A 20,000-nucleotide genomic window follows, 5' to 3' on the forward strand; every position below is an offset into this window, starting at 1 on the left:
GTATGTATGTATATTGTACGAAGCTTTTATGTGGCTACAACCTTCCCCAGTTTTCTTATTTCTGTATAAATATTATGTTCTATTTCTTTTTCTTGTATTCTGAGGATGTAATGTGTGTGTGTGTGTGTGTGTGTGTGTGTGTGTGTGTGTGTGTGTGTGTGTGTGTGTGTGCGTGTGTGTGTGTGTGTGTGTGTGTGTGTGTGTGTGTGTGTGTGTGTGTGTGTGTGTGTGTGTGTGTGTGTGTGTGTGTGTGTGTGTGTGTGTGTGTGTGTGTGTGTGTGTGTGTGTGTGTGTGTGTGTGTGTGTGTGTGTGTGTGTGTGTGTGTGTGTGTGTGTGTGTGTGTGTGTGTGTGTGTGTGTGTGTGTGTGTGTGTGTGTGTGTGTGTGTGTGTGTGTGTGTGTGTGTGTGTGTGTGTGTGTGTGTGTGTGTGTGTGTGTGTGTGTGTGTGTGTGTGTGTGTGTGTGTGTGTGTGTGTGTGTGTGTGTGTGTGTGTGTGTGTGTGTGTGTGTGTGCGGGATTTAAACACTTTCATCAGGATAGAAACCACAAGAAAGGTGGGGGTGTTCTGTTGTACGTTAAAAACAATGCTCATGCTTGTGTTTTAGAAAAAGTGAAACAGGATGCATATGATAGTTTGTGGGTTGAGTTAACCCAAACAAATGAAAAAAAAATTAATATAGGTGTATCATATAGGCCAAAGACATTATCATTAGCAGACGACAAACTGTTATTTCAAGAACTGTCTAGTTTCTGCAACCGGGATTTATTGATAATGGGTGATTTCAATTTTACTGACATTGATTGGATGACCCTTGAACATGGCCATATAGATAGTCGCTTGATTGGTTTTCTTGGTGACAATTACTTAATTCAGCATGTAAAAGAGCCCACAAGATATGGAAACTTACTCGATCTCTTGATCTCCAGCCGCGAAAGCATGGTAACTGATGTAGAAGTCGGTGAATCTGTTGCAAATAGTAATCATAACTTAGTTAGATTCAAACTCCTAAACAATTTTAGAATAGATACTTGTGTTTCTAAAATACCCGATTTTAGTAAAGCTCAGTTCATAGGACTACGTCAGGAGCTTCAGCTTACAGATTGGGAGGCAAAATTAAACGAAAGCCTTGTAGATCAGATGTGGGAAATATTTCAAAATACGCTCACTAAGATGATTCAAACTTACATTCCTTTTAAGGACAGACGTCCCCCAAATCAGGCTCGCCCAAAATGGTTCGACAAAGAAATTGAAAAAAGTATTGCTAAAAAGAGTCAGGCTTATAAGAAATATATGTGCTCTGGTGCATCTAATGACTATGAAAGTTATGTATCAATACAGAGAGATTTAAAAAAGACAATAAGAAAAAGAAAACGACAATACGAAATGAACATCGCTGATAAATCCAAAGAGAATCCTAAAGAATTCTATAGTTACATTAGAGATAAAAAGGTTATTAGGAATCACATTGGCCCACTATTATCTGCTTACGGTCAACTTGAATATTCAAATGAAGGATATGTAATATCTTAAACAATTACTTTAGCTCGGTATTCGTAAACGAAACACCTCAAAGTGAATTCCAACCTGAAACCTGTGAAAAGTCTAGGGTAAACTTACTACGGTAAATATAACAAAAGAAAAAATTAAAAGGTGTATAGATAAACTCAAAGTTAATAAAACACCAGGGCCTGACGGTTGGCATCCAAGAATCTTAAAGGAAATGAAAAATGAGATTGTTGTTCCATTAGAAATTATTTTCAAGAAATCCATCATATCCGGAGATGTCCCAAGGAAATGGAAGCGAGCTAACGTTACTCCCATATTCAAAAAAGGTGACAAAAAGAAGCCAAATAACTATAGGCCTATAAGCTTGACTTCAATCGTAGGAAAAATAATGGAAACTATCATCAGAGATGCTATCGAACATCATTTAGAAAGTAATCGTTTGATAAATGATAGCCAGCATGGTTTCAGACGGAAACGTTCTTGCGTGACTAAATTACTCGAATTCTACAACACAGTTATCTTGAATTGTGACAAAAAATATATATATATAGATTTAATATATCTAGACTTTGCAAAAGCTTTTGATACCGTCCCACACGAAAGACTACTTACTAAATTAGCTTTACACGGAATAAGTGGTAGCCTATTAGGTTGGACTAGTAATTGGTTGAATGGTCAAAAACAGAGAGTTGTTTTAAATTGAAAAACTTCTGGATGGAAAAATGTTACAAGTGGAGTTCCTCAGGGTTCCGTTCTTGGACCACTTCTATTCATAGTATATATAAATGATATAGACCATGGACTAAAATCTACTGTTTCCAAATTTGCTGATGATACAAAACTGTGCGGAGTGGCAAATGATCACTCAAACCAATTAGATATTCAAGAAGATTTAGATAAATTACAGCAATGGTCTGAAAAGTGGCTAATGAAATTTAACACAAGTAAATGCAAGGTAATGCACATAGGTAAAAACAACAGTAAGTACGATTACAAGTTATTTGGAAATTCGTTAACAAAAGTGGATCGTGAAAAGGATCTAGGCGTAATTATCAGTAACTACCTCAAATCATCCAAGCAGTGTACCTCAGCCTCTGAGAAAGCAAATAAGATTCTAGGACTGGTTGCGCGATCTTTTGATTTCAAAAGTCCATCACTCATTAACAAGCTATATAGATCGTTAGTTCGTCCACATTTGGAATATGCTGTTTCCGTATGGTCACCGAATCTCATTAAAGACATTGACAGACTGGAAAAAGTACAACGGCGAGCCACTAAACTGATTCCAAATATCAAAAATAAATCATACGAAAATCGACTAAAACATATGAATCTGTTTTCCCTAAAAAAGCGTAGACTCAGGGGTGACTTGATACAGGTCTTTAAGATTTTAAAGGGAATTGACAACATCAAAAGTGACAAAATTTCCACATTGAATGAGAATCAGACAAGAAAAAATTGTCTCAAACTGTCCGGAAATAGATTCAATTTGGAAGAAGGTAGAAACAGCTTTACCAACCGTGTAGTTAAGAAATGGAATAAACTTCCTGCACAGGTAGTGCAATGTAGTTCAGTTCGAAGCTATAAGAATCATTTAGATAAACACCTAAGCAAGATGCTATAATGATTATAATTTATTTTATATCATTTGTTTTTGTTTTGTTATCATTTGTCTAGCTGATTTTCAATTATTATTAGTTATATGTCAATTTATTATTATTTACTATTTACCTGTTTGTTTATTATTAAACTATATCTATGCATTTATTTATGTATTGTATTTGTTATTTACATTATCATAGTTTTTATTTATTATTCTATTATTATTATGATTTTTTCGCATCCGACCTAGATATGGACCAAAAGGTCTCCTGTCGGCATGCTCCGCCTTTGTAATCCTTTGTGTGTGTGTGTGTGTGTGTGTGTGTGTGTGTGTGTGTGTGTGTGTGTGTGTGTGTGTGTGTGTGTGTGTGTGTGTGTGTGTGTGTGTGTGTGTGTGTGTGTGTGTGTGTGTGTGTGTGTGTGTGTGTGTGTGTGTGTGTGTGTGTGTGTGTGTGTATGTGTGTGTGTGAGACATCGCTATATCGAGGTCCCCTCTCCCCCTCCCCTCCCACCCCCTACTCCCCCACCACTCAGACGATCTGCTAGACTCCGCAGTGGGAACTCGGGCAGAAGTTCTTGTTAAATATCTTATGTTACACCTGTTTATTTGTATTTGTATTTATGTCATTTATATGTACCAACATTTGTATTTATTTTTGCAGAAATTTTGTCAATCCTGATGATCTCTCTTTGAAGACGAAAGCTCGATAATATTAAATGAAGAACTATGGAGATCTTGTATCAGCTCACCCTACAACTGGAAAAATGTTGATAAGAAAAATAGAAAACATTAAGAAAAAGTTGAACAACTGTCAGAATACTGTCGTATTTAATTCAACATGCATAAAAGAAAACCTGCTTCCTTACTTCACGAATTTACGATTCCACGACCAAGCAGTGCTGCAGAGGTGATCCACCCTCAACTTCCGAAGAAAGAGGATTGATGAAGAGATCGAAGTCAAGAAAACCGAATTAGCTAACCTCTACTCGGAACTAGACTTGTGTCTTCAGCAGTATGACGACCTCGCAGTGCATCCTGACCTGAAGCTTAGAACTTTACATTCGCTTGAATATACCATTAATAATCATTTTCAGGTTGGTAGAACGAGAATTATGAAGAAATTGTCGCGACTATATGGTGGTACTTTAGCTATCCCTGTAACTTCAGACGGCTTCATCAACTTGTCAAGTGAAACGCTGACGGACGACCAGAAAGAGTTCCTTAATTTAAGGATCAACTGTCACCAGATGCCTAAATTCAACCGGACCAACAAGAAAATTGAAATTGTGATCCTTTTGGAAGACCTGTGCCAACTACAGAAAGAATGTAAAATCTCCATCAACCCAGATCTTCAAGAACATCTACAGAATGAGTGCACCAAAACCCGGCACCATCATTCTAGCCAGCTTCTTTCACCCCGATTAAAAGAAGCCGCTAAGCAGTTACGGGAAAACCAGCGTATTGTGATTAGAAAAGCGGACAAGTCGTCTTGTTTTGTGATTTTAGACAGGGAAGACTACACCAGAAAATGTAATGCCATCTTACAAGACCATTCTAAGTTTAGACTAATTACTCGTAACCCTGTTGACAGTATTAAAAAGAAATTGAACAAATTAATTTTTGTAGTCAATGCTCAAGTAGGTGGTTTTAAATTTGAAAAATTACAGGGAACTTTAACCCTGGATATTTTTACGGTAATATAAAAACCCATAAAATGTCACGCTCACTTAGACCCATCATTTCCCAGATACCAACCCAAACCTACAATGTGGCCAAAAAATTACATACTGTGATTTCCCTTTACCTCCCAAATCCTTATTCCCTCCGCTCTTCTGACGAGTTCATTGATATCTTGAGACTCAACAAACCTGAAGGCTTTATAGCTTCACTGGATGCGGAAAATCTATTCACAAATATTCCCCTCATTAGAACTATTAACATCATACTCCCACCACCCCATATTCCCATGGACACCAAGAAAGAAATGTTGATCATTTGTACAACCGAGGCCCCGTACAGGTGCCCCGAAGGTAAACTGTATGTACAGACCGATGGAATTGGAATGGGCTCGCCCTTGGGCGTTCTATTTGCTCAGTCCTTCATTTCTCATGTGGAGGAAACAACATTTCTCGCGAGTGAACTTAAACCCGAAATATACTGTAGATATATTGACGATATTTTCGTATGTACACTCTCCAAAGAGCACCTGGAAAGATTAAGACTGCGTCTACAGGACATTTTGGGCTTGAATTTCACAGTAGAAATGAACACAAATGGTAAACTTCCTTTTCTAGACGTCCTGGTTGATTCCACCTCTAACGATTTTATTACCAGTGTCTACCGTAAACCCACCAACTTAGATTAATGTATGAACGGCAACAGCGAGTGCAGTGATAGTTATAAGAAAGGTGTTATTAAAGCATACGTCAGAAGAGCAATAAAAGTATGCTCGTCTTGGGAAACACTACATGTAGAACTCCAGCATGTACGACAAATGCTCACCAATAATGGTTATGCTAACTGTGATTTTGACCGCATAACCAATAAATTATTGTGTGAACTAGGGTCCAACCAAAGTGCCAATAAGCCTAATTTTATCAACGTTTTCTATCGTAACACCTTCAGTGATGCTTACAAAAAGGATGAAAAAGCAATTAAGGACATAATTAAGAAAAACTGTCACCCCACTAAAGAGAACTGTGAGATCCGAGTCCTTATATACTACCGTAACCCTAGAACCTGCTCAATGGTGATGAAAAACAACTGTCATAGTCGAGCTGATTTTACATCTAAAACCAACGTAGTGTATTTATTTAAATGTCCAGCCGAGGATTGTACGCCTCGCAATGCCACATACGTCGGGCACACCAGATGTACTCTCAGCCGAAGACTAACTTTTCACCAACAGGACGGAGCGATCAAGGACCATTATTTAAAATATCATAATCGGAATATTGACAGAGACACCTTAATTCAATGTACCAAAATTATTGCGTACAACGAGGACCCCAGAAGGTTGAAACTCCTGGAGGCATTCCACATCAGGGATTCTGCCCCCACTATAAATATACAGTCGGACATGACATCCAGTATTAAGCTGTATAGTAACGCTAACCTGAGACATCGCTATATCGAGGTCCCCTCTCCCCCCTCCCCTCCCACCCCCCACTCCCCCACCACTCAGACGATCTGCTAGACTCCGCAGTGGGAACTCGGACAGCAGTTTATGTATCTAAACCTTTCTCTCTCTCTATAATTTGTACTTTCCTTTTAAACGTAAGTAATAACACTCTTTTTGAATATCTTATGTTACACCTGTTTATTTGTATTTGTATTTTTGTAATTTATATGTACCAACATTGGTATTTATTTTTGCAGAAATGTTGTCAATCCTGATGATGTCTCTTTGAAGACGAAAGCTCGATAATATTAAATGGAGAACTATGGAGATCTTGTATCAGCTCACCCTACAACTGGAAAAAAGTTGATAAGAAAAATAGAAAACATTAAGAAAAAGTTGAACAACAGTCAGAATGCTGTCGTATTTAATTCAACATGCAATATATATATATATATATATATATATATACATATATATGTTTATAGATATATATATATATATATATATATATATATATACTGTATATATATATGTAAATACACACACACACACATATATATATATATATATGTATATATATATGTGTGTGTGTGTGTGTGTGTGCGTGTAAATTTACATATATATATATATATATATATATGTATATATATATTATATATATGTGTGTATATATACATATATATATATATATATATATATATATATATACACGCACACACATATATATATATATTCATTTGTAAATTATTTTTTATATATAGTATAGTTTTCAAAACCAGTCGTGATTAACAGAATAAAATAACATGTTATGAGACATGGCAAGATTGTTTGATTATTTTTGCTCATGATATGATTACTTATCTTCAATGCAAAGCAGAAATGGTCTGTTATCTGATCATTGGCCTCTTCCAAATTCATGGAATAGTAAATGATGTGATGTGTTTCGACTCAGCCATCGTTTGTGTAGTCTTGCACTGCTCATACAACGGATGCGAGCATCTTCATTCTCATTCTTATCAGCCCTTCCATTTTTTTTTTCTATTTTACAATTAATTCACTTATCTATTTACTTTTTAGTTGTTTGTTTAGTTGTTTGATTGTTTGTTTATTTATTCTTTATTTGCTTATTCATTTATCCATTAATTTTTCAATTTATTTATTCATAAATTTTGTGGAAGGTGATGCTGTTTTCTGCATTAATAATTTTCTTGCACATACTTTCTAAAGATCTCACCAAGAACTCGAACGCACTACCTAGGTACTAGTAAATAACGGCTTCAGCAACAAAGAAATTAATAAGGTTACCAAAAATATCTTGAACAAATGGTACACCAACTCCAACTACTCTAACCCATGAAGAAATAAAACTTTTTTACAAGTCACACTTCTCTACAGCTTACAAAGAAGATGAAAAGGCCATCAAAGACATCGTCAAAAGAAACATAAAGTCTATGAATGACAACACTTCAATCAAACTAATCATCTTTTATGAAAGCAAGAAAACCTCCAATCTGCTTCTCCAAAACAACACCCTCCGAGAGAGGAATGAGCTGAAAAAGTCTCATGTCATATACGAATATAAATGCACAAAAGGGAATTGCGAAGCCCTTCCTTCCTCGTACATAGGCATGACGACTATGAAGCCGGAATCCAGACTGGTTGGACACAAATACACAGAAGTCCCAAGGAACCATTCTTTGGCATCACACGGATACCACATTACACGAGAAGAATTAGAACAGAACACGAAAATCTTGGAAACCTGCATGGACCCGAGAAAATTAGAGATAATCGAGGCCCTTTATATCAAGGATAAAAACCCCAATTTGAATATACAGACACTTGATTTATTAGCGCTACCCAGTATGAGAACACAGGGTAGGCCAGAAGCCTGAGGAGATAATTTATGCACATTTTTCATACTATCATGTGATCTCCCCCAGTCTAATAATTTCACGGGGTCAAATACCACTCTTAGTTGACACTTGACACACTCCCTGAAGAAGGCTCAGTTGAGCCGAAATCCGGATCGGAGATTATGTCCGGCTACGCACGAGTTCTACTGAATTTAGACCCTGCTACACGGCAATTAGTTCTTTAGAAAGTATCTGCAAGAAAATTATTAATGCAGAAAACAGTATAACTTTCAAAAAAAAAATTATTAGAAGACTTACTGCCTGTATATACTTTATCTATTTGTTTATTTATTCGTTTATCTATTTATTTAGTTATCTATTTATCTATTTATGTATTTATTTATTAAATCATATATTTTTTAATTATATACCTATTTTCTCTTGTATCTATCTTACTTCTATATGTATATTTACTTGTTTGTTTATTTATTGATCTATTATTTTATTTACGGTAGTTTCGTTTTGTTTCGCTCATATATTACCCTATATCTAATTTGTTTGATATGATTTTTATTAACTAAATAAAGTCAAGTTCTTAGGACATGAAATTTATCTTACTTCATACGCAGCACAAGGAATTAAGATGATTAATACCGTTTAGCTGTATGACAAATCATCGGGAGGAACACAACACTGGTGTAGAATTAATCAAAATGATAAACATACGACCTACTAACAATGCGGCACCTGCAAGCAGACTTGACTGAGCCACTCAGCGCTCAAAAACAAGTTTAATATTTGAATTGGAATAAACATGTCATCACATCTCTCTCTCTCTCTCTCTCTCTCTCTCTCTCTCTCTCTCTCTCTCTCTCTCTCTCTCTCTCTCTCTCTCTCTCTCTCTCTCTCTCTCTCTCTCTCTCTCTCTCTCTCTCTCTCTCTCTCTCTCTCTCTCTCTCTCTCTCTCTCTCTCTCTCTCTCTCTCTCTCTCTCTCTCTCTCTCTCTCTATCTCTCTCTCTCTCTCTCTCTCTCTCTCTCTCTCTCTCTCTATCTATCTATCTATCTATCTATCTATCTATCTATCTATCTATCTTTCTATCTCTCTCTCTCTCTCTCTCTCTCTCTCTCTCTCTCTCTCTCTCTCTCTCTCTCTCTCTCTCTCTCTCTCTCTCTCTCTCTCTCTCTCTCTCTCTCTCTCTCTCTCTCTTTTTCTGGCAGATCTTCCTCCTTCCAAAAACTATTAATTGATTTTTTTTTCATGTCTTATTACTTTCTCACCTCGTGATTATATCATTTGAGAAATATGGGCAAAACGACCCGTAAGATAATCATACTAGTTTAGACAATTATAATTTTCAACTTGGGTTAAAATGAAAATATAGATTGAAAATGGAAATTAATTAAACCGCCCACCTCTGGCCAAATTCAGGCATCACGTTATACCTTCAAATTTCAATATAGCTTCTGCTAACCAGTCATTATGCCTACTTGTCTCTAAATCATGTTTATATAACAAAGTATTTTTGAGCCTGTGATAAATTGCTTTTATTCCAACCCTTATCATTGATTTGAGAAATCTATTGTTATCATGTGTATCATTCAATTTACTATTTTTTACATAACCTACGACAAAACGTGCTATCATATCAAAGGGTTGAAGATATTTTCATAATCTTTAAGAACCTAACATAACAATTCACATCCTAGCCCCTTCAGTTAAGTGACCAATACCACAGATTGTATTGTGCTTAATGCCAGACGCTAAAGGATATGGCACCAAATTGTATGGGGGTAAGACTAGCTTCAGTCACACCTGTAATACGGCGACTCAATCCACAAATTTTATTTTGACTAAAGACAGACCATTTTTTTTTTCAGTTCTAACAAAAGATTAAATAACAAGTTTCATTTGTCACATGAGTTAAATCAGTTTTGGATTTTCTTCATATAAAAATACACCAAACATCAGACAACTTTACTCATCTGCGGACTAAAGTGATTTCTATCTAGCTTTAGGGAAAAAAAATTGTGGAAAAATATCTGGAGTCTTCCTGTGATCTCTCTCACTCCTGTTTTTCTTGAAGTTGTTTGTCTAATGTCATGTCGTGTAAACGTCATTTTCAAATTCTTACAAATAAACAGACGGTAAGTTTAATAAGAGATGCCATTTCCGGAAGAAGTCATTTATTGAATATTTGTATGAAGGCCTAAGCTTTGGAGAATCGAGTTGCTATTATTATGTTGTATTACCAACTATAGTTCTCCAGTCGAGCATGTTGAAAATACGAGTAAACACTCATATGCCTCTTAGTATACCGTACAATTTTATTAATTTTATTTGTTGTAAAATATAGTGAAAGAAAGATGAAGGGATATAGATATCTATATTAAATTTATATATATTATTTCTAATATTTTGTCAGAGATTGTGTCAAGATAACTTAACCTAATCAAACCTGTCAAAAGGAACAGCTAGTGAGGACAGGGTCTTTTCTTGGTACAACGTTTCGTTTGTAAGAGCTTTATCAGGTACATAGTAATGGAACACATAAACCAAAGAATATATAGAAGGACCCGGGGGACCAGGGAAAATCACTAGAATCTAAGGTTGGTTAAAGAGGAGAGAGACTAATTGTCTGTCGTGCAAGAGGACACTTGTTCACCACTGATGGACAATTGCACATGCAGAAGAAATAATGTGAGGGGGATAATATGTCCACTGTTGATGGGCAATCTAACGTAGCCTAATCTAACCTTACCTAACATAACTTTAAATTACCCTAGTCAAATCTAGCCATGACCAACTAAACTTAACCAGATATAACATGACCTAATCTAACCTAACCTAATGTAACCTATCCTAACATGACCTAACCTAATTTAACCTGAACTAACCCAACCTAACCTAACCTAATGATTCTTAATCTAACCTAACCTAACATATTTTACCCTAACCTTGATTACCGAAGTCCGATTCAGACAACCGCCATCCAAATATTTTCTGTGTGGTGTCCTTACGTACATTTTGTCTTTTTGCTTTTCAATCTTGCTTCGACAGCCTTGATGCACATTTTTTACCCTCTTCATTGACTTCCTGCTTATTCCTGCTGACATAGCCTCCCATTATTTGGCAAGACAGCATAGGAGTGTTCTGTTTCTAACACCTTCTTTGTGATGAACACACTAACATGCAAACTAATCCCCTATTTTATGTAATGTATTCGATTGTAACATAATTATTTTCAGTCCTTATGATTTTCAATATGCAGTTTATCTGATTGTTAGGCCGTTTCATTTGCTTTAACTGCTTGAAATCAGTAAACCTCTGAACGTACAAGAATGCACTCGTATTATTCCATTTCTGGGTAAGATTTTAGAAAAATTGTAGCATGATATATTGGGTCATTATATAAGCTGTCTATATGACAAGGACATTTTTTTTCAAATTTTTCATTCTATTTGTTCATTTATTCATGTAGGTACTTATCTATTCATTCGCTTGATTTTCTCTTTATTTATGTTTGTTTATGTATTTATTCCATTTTTTCTTATATCTGTTTATTCATCTATTCTAATATTCATTTGTTTATCTATTTATCCGTATATTTATTTATTTATTCAATTATTATTTGCTTTATTTTCGTATCTATCTATTCATTTATTTGCTCATATATTTTTTATTTCTGCATGTTTACTTAAATATGTATTCATTTATTTTCAATCACGTGTGTATTCATTATATATGTATACATTCATATATAGTTTTTGTTTGTTTATATCTACTTTTACCGTTTTAATTACTTACACCTCTGTTCGATATTAAACATGTGTTAATCGTACATACATATGCCAAAGGCTTTTTCCCCCTTACACGTGGTGTAACCAAAAAGAAAAAGGCATAGAAACCACTCCCACCCATTCCATTTCCTATATATTCCACTCCCCTCCACCCTCCTCCCTCCCTCCTATATTGGCACCTCCTGGATGACGGGTCATCCATGCATCCTGTCCACTGCCCTAGGTCAGAAGCAGTGTCGCAAGACACAGCACATCCACAACAAGGCCCCTTCATAAATTTGGCGACCCCCCCCCCTCTCCGTCCCCCCCATGCAGAAAAGGAGAAGACGGGGAGAAATCCCTTGTGGCTGCGTCAATTTTTTTCTCATACATACTTCCTCACCCCCGATCCCCCACCCACTCCCCCTCATGCATCACAGCATCATCTATACATAACCCCTCTCCATTCACCCCTATCTTCTGTCCTCTCCCGTCCTTCTTCCACAGACATTCCTCTCTTTTGTAATGCCCCTTTCGCCCCATCCATCCATCTCATCCTAGGACGCCTACTCATATTCACTCCTTCCACCTCTGCCTTCCACACTTCTTTTACTAATCTTTCTTCACTCATTCTTTCCATGTGTCCAAACCATCCTAATACTCTTTCATCAACCCTATCTCCCAGCTCCCTTTCCACCCCTGTTCTCCTCCTCATCTCCTCATTTCTCATTCTATCCAGCCTAGTAACCCCTATCATATTTCTCAGACATTTCCTCTCAAACACATTCAAACTCCTTCTCTCTTCCTCTCTCATGTTCCATGTTTCTGCCTCGTACAGTGTTAATCGTACTGAAATAAAAATAAGTAAACTCTTCTTGAATATAGTTTTGGAAATGTGCCAAGAACTTCGACTATCTGCTGATCAAGAAAGTATAAGTGACTCGAGTCTGGTACCATATTCATATTTAAAGATAGTTTCCTTTGTATCCAGAGTTCAGATTCTCAAAGCACATCCACTTGAATTCTTTCTTAATCCATTCTAAGTCTATTCCGTCACAGAAGTGGTTCATCAATTTGTTTGGTTTTCTACTTCGACTGTTGAAGTCCAATAATCCCCCTTTGCGCATGATTGTCAATTTAATAGTTGACCGCCAGGGTCATGGCGGAAGAAAAGCCAAAGTGAATCCAGACGCAATTCAATCCATTGCGGATGAATTAGCCACGGGCGCTTTAGGCAACATCAAAGGGTTTCTGATACCAATGTAATGTGTACCAATGCTAGCAGTTAACTTAGACACAGAATAAGTTAAGGTAGAACTTTGATGAATTCATTTGCTCTTGAATTCTCATAGAAATAACTAAGATAATCTAGTAGTGGTTAAAATGAAATTCTTACGACTTGAAGAGCATGTAAATTGTATAGATAATAATCAAGATCAGGAAACTTAGATTTTTACATTCAAAGGGCTTTCCTTAAGATGAATTAAATCATCTGGAGGCAAATTGGATAAATACCCAGGTCGAGTAAGGTACAGAAAGGATTCGCAGAGATAATTCGTAGTTCTTGGCTGGATAAAATCGCCGTCTATGTAATGGGAACCATTCTGCGTGTTATAATATATATATATATATATATATATATATATATATATATATATATATATATATATATATATATATATATATATATATATTCGTAAAGGTAGGTAGCAGATCTTCCTTAATACATATAGAATTAAATTTGACCGCTGCTTGTGCAAGAATAAGCTTCTTGTTGAAGGATTCAACCTTTCTAATAGTGCTTCTTTGTTCTTCATGAAGTCGGAATAAAAGATTGCCGAAGTTCATATTGTGTATTATACGACGTTTCGCCCTTCTTAGAGCATTTTCAAGTACATTTAAATGGTAATAGAAACAATTTATATATATGACAATAGGTGAACTGGGAAAGCTTACACAAAATAGTGAAGAAAGATCAAAGATCTTATGTGGGAATTACGTCCGTGGCACTCCGTGGGGTGCTGGGAGGGTCAGTTGTCCACCCAGTGAAGCTAGAGCCACGGAGGTTGTACCTCCCTGTACATTTATGGATGGAGCCTTCTCTCGAATATGGAGGGCCTCCAGGATCTCCAGACGATGAAAATTATGTGCGGAGTCGATGATCTTTGTATTTTCCACCAGGATCTTTCTAGTCAGGGAGGAGTTATGTTTTTCCGAAAAATGTTTCTTCGGGGCACCAGCTTGTAGATGGCACGTTAATCTTCTGGAGAGAGAAGTGGTCGTCATTCCTATGTAAGATACAGGACGAAGCTTACAGTCTTCGTGCGGGCAGATGAACTCATAGATGACATTACTCCTCCGTAGTGGGTTGATGTTACGGGTCGGGTTATTTCGCAGGATGAGGTTTGACGTTTTAAAATTCTTATAATAAACCCGAAGCTCCAGCTTTTCTCCAGGGTCGGATGGTTGTACACTGCGTTCAACAATTTCCCTGAGGATTCTTTCGTCCGTTCGGTAAGCCGTACTCATAAAAGCTCTGTAATTAAGAATAATTGAGGGGGGTTTCTCGGGAGGGATGGTGTCATGCTTTAGGTAGTTCTCCATTTTTCCGCACATAATTTTCATCGTCTGGAGATCCTGGAGGCCCTCCATATTCGAGAGAAGGCTCCATCCATAAATGTACAGGGAGGTACAACCTCCGTGGCTCTAGCTTCACTGGGTGGACAACTGACCCTCCCAGCACCCCACGGAGTGCCACGGACGTAATTCCCACATAAGATCTTTGATCTTTCTTCACTATTTTGTGTAAGCTTTCCCAGTTCACCTATTGTCATATATATAAATTGTTTCTATTACCATTTAAATGTACTTGAAAATGCTCTAAGAAGGGCGAAACGTCGTATAATACACAATATGAACTTCGGCAATCTTTTATTCCGACTTCATGAAGAACAAAGAAGCACTATTAGAAAGGTTGAATCCTTCAACAAGAAGCTTATTCTTGCACAAGCAGCGGTCAAATTTAATTCTATATATATATATATATATATATATATATATATATATATATATATATATATACATATACATATATATATACATATATATATATACATATATATATATATATATATATATATATATATATATATATATATATATTTATATATTCCATGAAAACCATATACCAAGGGCTTTTCCCCCTTACAAGGAAGGTAGCCAGGCAAAAGGCATATACCCACTCCCATCCATTTCACCCCCACCCATTCCACTCCCGTCCACCACATTTTCCTCCCTCTCCTCGTGGATAACAAGTCATCTCTGTATCCCGCCCACTGTCTTGAATCAGAAGCAATGCAGCAAGACACAGCACATCCAAAACAAGGCTGCTTCATTTAATCGGCGACCTCACCCCCTCTCCGTCAACTCATGCAGAAAAATAAAAGATAATAAAAGATTCCTTTGGGCTGTAGCAAAATATCATTCACACATAACTACTTCCTATCCCCCACCCCCAACTCACTCCCTTCCTTGCATCCCAGTATCATCTACACACAGTCATTCTACACTTACCCCTATCTCCTGCCTTCTCCCTTCTTTGTTCAACATACATTCCTCTCTTGCTCAATACTCCTTTCCCCCTATCCATCCATCTCATCATCGGTCCTCCTCTCATGTTCACTTCATAAACCTCTGCCTTCCACTCCTCTTTTACTAATCTTTTTTCACTCGTTCCTTCCATGTGTCCAAACCATCCCAATACTCTCCTATCAACCCTATCTCTGAACTCCCTCTTCCACCCCTACTTTCCTCCTTATCTCGTTTCTCACTCTATCTAATTTTTTAACTAATAACATACTTCTCAGACATTTCATCTCAAACACATTTACATTTTTCCTCACTGCTTTTCTTAAATTCTATGTCTCTGCCCCATACAGTGGTGTCGGCATAATCACTCCTTCATATAATCTCTTTGTATTCATTCCCAAACTCCTATTTTTTTTTTTTTTTTTAGAAAATTTAATCTCCCAAGGAATTTGCCTCTCTCAATCTGCAATCTAAGTCCACCTCCACTCCTCCTTTTCCTGCCACACAGTCGAGACTAACGAGGAGCTCGATGGAAGTATATATACGGAAACTGATACGTTGTCAAGCTAAGGACACGAATTCAGGTCAGACCTGACAAGTGACAGTGACTTAGCCCATTCCGCTATCAAGAAAGATATAAGTTGAGCATAACTTTCTTATATTTGTATGCATCGAGCTCCTCGCCAGTTTCGACTGTGATAATATGGAATTAAAGTGAATTAATGAGGTTGAAAAGATATCAATTTCTGAAAGGGAGTCAGTTTTTACAAATATATGATCTACATATCTGCAATAAAGGCTAGGTTTTTCAAGTTGGTTAAAATAAATTCCTCTACAGTCCCCAAGAAAAAATTGGCAAACAGTATACCAAGGGGGATCCGGTTGCAGGTGTTATAAAATTATGTAAATTGTTCGGCGAGTACAAACCTAGTTACTGTTTGGTAATGTAAAGACGCATAAATTCAACAACCCCCTCAGACCCATCATCAGCCAGATACCTAGCCCTACATATCAGTTAGCGAAAAAAATTAATGAATATTTAACCCCTGTTGTCCCCAGCAGATTCAGACTGGCATCTTCTCATGAGTTCATTGAACTGGTAAAAGACGCTCCCAACCAAGGATTCCTAGCTTCTCTGGATGCCGAATCCCTGTTTACCAATGTTCCTGTATATAGAACGATAGATTTTATATGCGACAAAGTTTACAGAAGCGGACCAACCCCCGGACTTAACATACTTGAAGAACACCTACGGACCCTGCTTCAGTTTTGCACCAAAGAAGCCCCATTTCGCTGTCCCCGTGGGACACTCTACCGCCTATCTGATGGAGTTGCCATGGGATCCCCCCCTTGGTGTTCTGTTTTTGTGATAATATCTTGTATTTCGTTTGTTGTGTGCTATATTTTTGTATTCATTATACCTTTTGTGTTTCCTATGAGTTTGGGAATTTTGATTTACTCCCTTTCCTCCTACCAGAAATCTACTTTTCGCAAGCTTGAGAGCTCATGAAAAAAGTTAATTAGCAATTCTTTTGTTGTTGTTTTTAACCGAATATACATACATACATATACCAAGGCTTTTCCCCCTTACTAGGGAGATAGCCAAAAAGGAAAAGGCATAAAATCATTCCCACCCATTCCATCCCTGAATACACTCCACACCCCTCCACCCTCCCTCCCATCTTAGCACCTCCTAGATGACGGGTCATCCCTGCACCCTGTCCACTGCCCTGGGTCAGAAGCAGTGTCGCAAGACACAGCACATCCACAGCAAGGCCGCTTCATTAAATCGGCGACCCCCCCTCTACGTTCCCCATATAAAGGAGAGGACGGGGAGAAATCCCTTCGGGCTGCGTAAAAATTTTGCTCACACAGACTACCTCACCCCCCATCCCCCCGTCCATTCCACCTCATGCATCACAGCATCTTCCATATACAACCATTCTCCATATATATGTATGTATAAATATATATATATATATATATATTTATATATATTATATATATATAGACACATATATCAGGGGGGGAAATACTTTTTTTTCAGAACTTTTTTTTTTTTTTTTTTTTTTTTTTTTTTTAATTTACCAGAGCCATTTTTGACACTTCCAGAGCCATGTTTTTGCAGGTTCCATTTCCTTCAAACTATTGGAAGGCTAACTCATTACTCATGTAGGAGCGAGTTTCCATATGTACAGTATATGTATGCATGCGGTGATGTGGTATTGGGTATGGTGCATTGTACATGTAGTCAGCGCGTTGATTGGGCAGCTAGCTGCATGCAACCAATGAACTTCCCTGCATACAGGTACAATGCAATTCGCAACTAGCGACATTATGTAGCACGATAGTCGTGTAGAGTCTAGTCAACATATACTAGTATACGCGCGCATGCAGCTGATACGAAGCATTGGAACTTTCCCGAGCGAAGTCGCTTGTCGCTCCCGTGTATTTTTTTCGCTGATATATATATATATATATATATATATATATATATACATATATACATATATATACATATATATATATATATATACATACATACATATATATACATATATCTACTATAATAATGTAGTAGCCTCTGGCTGTCTGTCTGTCTGTTTGTTCACGAGCTCATCCTAGGGTTTTGCAGAGACCCCAATAACCATATATATTCTGACACCCTATCACTCCAGGTACTTGGATAACTATATTTTATTTCTAAAAAGATTATTTTGGTTAGGGTTAAGGGTTAAAGTTAGGTGGGGTATGGTTAAGTTAGGGTTTATTCACGAACTCCTCCTAGGTTTTTGCAGATAGACCCCTATAGCCATACATATTCTGAAAGCTTATAACACAGCGTACTTGGATAAGTATCTTTCATTTGTATCTACTGTAATAAAGTAGTAGCCTCTGCCTGTCTGTTTGTTCACGAACTTCCCCCAAAACCATATATATTCACCATAACCCAGGCTACTTGGATAAGTATATTTTATTTCCAAAGGGCATCTCCCTCCTCGATTTTTTTTTTTTTCTGACTCTCTTAACATTTTATTTTTGTTATTTCTTCCATTGAGTTATATTGATACGTATAGCTTTTCTCCTCAAATTCTATCAAAATTAAAGTAGTCATCATTTGCCCGCAGCAACGCGCGGGTAATTTTGCTAATATATATATATATATATATATATATATATATATATATATACATATATATATATATATATATATATATATATACATATATATATATGTATGTATGTATATATATACACACATATATATATATACACATATATGTGTGTGTGTACAAATATATATATATATATATATAAATATATATATGTATGTATACTCATACTTATACACAAATTCATACACACACACACACATACATATATATATATATATATATATATATATATATATATATATATAGATATATATATATATATATATATATATATATATATACATAAACAAATATATATATGTGTATATCGAGCACATTAAAAGGTTGAACGATAGCTACATAAAATTGTCTGACCCTAGATGTTCAGGAAGTTGTAATTGTAAAATAGAATGTCGTAAATTACAATGTGCTTCCTGGACCCAAGCCTGAGCATGATTCATGTATAGTCAATGGCTGTGATATTCAAGAAGGGCGTCGTTCGCCCGACGCTTCTCTACTGATAATTATGCAGACGATGTACAGTTGTCTTTAGTTCTAAGTACTGCATTGGATGTCGTTTTCTGCGAATCTGCAGTATTAACAGTACAAATAAATATATCTATTCATGAAGGACTCCGTCCCTTTTACTTCATATGGGGAAATGCGTGTATAAGTTCCATGTCGTCATTTCGTCAGGAACTTTAGTGCCATCCCTACGGACCATTCATGTAGCATACATTTCTAACTGAAGATTAATCTCCACGCAAAGAAGACTAATGATCACTATTAACTTCTACTGCCCCTCTTTTCTACTGCCCTTCCTAAATCTCTTCTTGACTACTTCTATAACTCCACCACTTCGAGCTACATTGTCCCCAAGGACATAAATGCTGGCTATCAACGATGAAATACATCTGGATTGTAAATCTACGGCTTGAAAATTTACGCAGGCCGCATTTTCTTAGGAAACATCGACCACTGTACTACTGCACCTTTAACCGGAGGCAACAGTATCAAGACACTGTTCACGCTGTCTGAGGCCCGGGGGCTCATTTTCACGTAACTTGATGACGTAAGTCAAACCTACACCAATGATGTCAAGACAAACCACGACGCAGGGAACACAATGACGCCAAGGTGTTTCTGAATACACAATGTATTATATAAGTCTCGCCATTCAGTCTGGAGCCTCGGCTTAGATAAATGAAATCGTCTAATGCTCGTCAGAATTACAATTGTGGAGGCAGCGCTAAGTAACCTAGGTCACTGAACAAAAGGAAAACAAAAAATAATCTCATCTAAATGTCACGAGAAGCACGAAGGGAAGGAGATCTTGAATTGCAAAAAAAGAGAAAAAATTATAGAAAGGAGAACTGAGAGGAATACAGAAG

Source organism: Oratosquilla oratoria, chromosome 10, assembly GCF_046742065.1.
Source record: "Oratosquilla oratoria isolate Oo_2021 chromosome 10, ASM4674206v1, whole genome shotgun sequence".
NCBI classification, from domain to species: Eukaryota; Metazoa; Arthropoda; class Malacostraca; order Stomatopoda; family Squillidae; genus Oratosquilla; species Oratosquilla oratoria.